The sequence below is a fragment of the Triticum aestivum genome, chromosome 3B (genome assembly GCF_018294505.1).
Source record: "Triticum aestivum cultivar Chinese Spring chromosome 3B, IWGSC CS RefSeq v2.1, whole genome shotgun sequence".
NCBI lineage: Eukaryota > Viridiplantae > Streptophyta > Magnoliopsida > Poales > Poaceae > Triticum > Triticum aestivum.
Window position 1 is genome coordinate 54,168,806 of NC_057801.1, and position 1,173 is coordinate 54,169,978.

At 39.9% G+C, this 1,173-nt stretch overlaps 1 protein-coding gene across 1 annotated transcript in view; it reads left to right on the forward strand.

The window, feature by feature from the left end:
- The first annotated feature begins 792 nt into the window (after nt 1–792).
- The window catches only part of LOC123068540 (probable LRR receptor-like serine/threonine-protein kinase At3g47570), a 9,040-nt gene continuing 8,659 nt past the window's right edge, over nt 793–1,173 (forward strand). Inside the window, exon 1 of the mRNA XM_044491132.1 lies at nt 793–919. The gene's annotated coding sequence lies outside the window, so the exon portion shown is untranslated. The remainder of the gene's footprint in view (nt 920–1,173) is intronic.

The following is a 1,173-nucleotide window of genomic DNA, read 5'->3' on the forward strand; positions in this document are numbered from 1 at the left end:
TATTTCACTATGTTTATGTCTTTTCTTATGAAATTACACGTTTGATATCTTGAAGGTGTTGCTTCTTCTTCTGCCGTTGATCATGTTATGGGAGGCACAAATGAAATAAACAATTGATTTGGTACTCTTTTACATTCCCGTATTATTTCTAGTTTTATCATGGTATATCTCTTCTGTTGGATTGGGCGGCCTAGATTAAATTCAAGAATTATTGAACAATTAAGATTTATTTTGTTTGTTATTGCATATGATCTTTTTTTAAATGCCATGGTGTGTTACTGTTTTTTGTGGCAGTTATAAGTGCCAAAGTTTTTCCTTGTTGTCGAAATTTTTTTTGGGCCCGGGCTTTGCTTCATTCCTGGCTCCGCCACTGGCTTTAGTCTTACTGTTGTATTACTTTGTAAGGTCTTGTGTGAACAATTAATAAAATGGCTGCATGCATTGTCGAGATGCAGAGGCTGGGGGTCTTCCTCCATTTTTTTTAAAAATGTCAGCAAAGATGGTTCGCTTGCCACCCTCTTACCCCGATGTTTGCGAGGTACAATTACCGTATTATATTATGATGACTCTTGCCGACACCATCTCTGAAAGGTGGTACTATGTAGACATGCAGTACGAGATAATACAGTGTGAACGACGATGACCAAAGACCGGGCATAATGCATTGCACCTAGCTAGCTAGCCAGTGCATTATTTCAGGGTGGACCGAAGACCGGGCAGCAGCAAGCTAGCAGAGCAGATCACCAATATAAAGTGAGGGCTCACTGGTGAAGGTGGATCAAACATTCCACACTCCAAACCTGTGCACACAATATTCTTGGTTTCGCTCTCGCCTCTGCCCTACAGCAGTTGTAGCTCTTGCTCAGGCCGGTCAGGAAAGGAAAAGCTAGCGCGTGGAAGAAGAGGAAGAAATCCCCAGGTTCGTACGTAATTCACAGAGCACATGCATGTACATTTCATGAATTAATGAATACTCCCTCAGTCTCAAAATAGGTGTCTTAAGTTTAGTACACCTTTGTACTAAAGCTAATATAAACTTGAGACACTTATTTTGGGACGGAGTGAGTATCTGTTAGTATTCGTTGTATTTACTATTGAAGTTTCTCCTTCATCCTATGCATGCCTACATAGGTAATACTGAAAACTAACTCGACCAACATATATATATATATA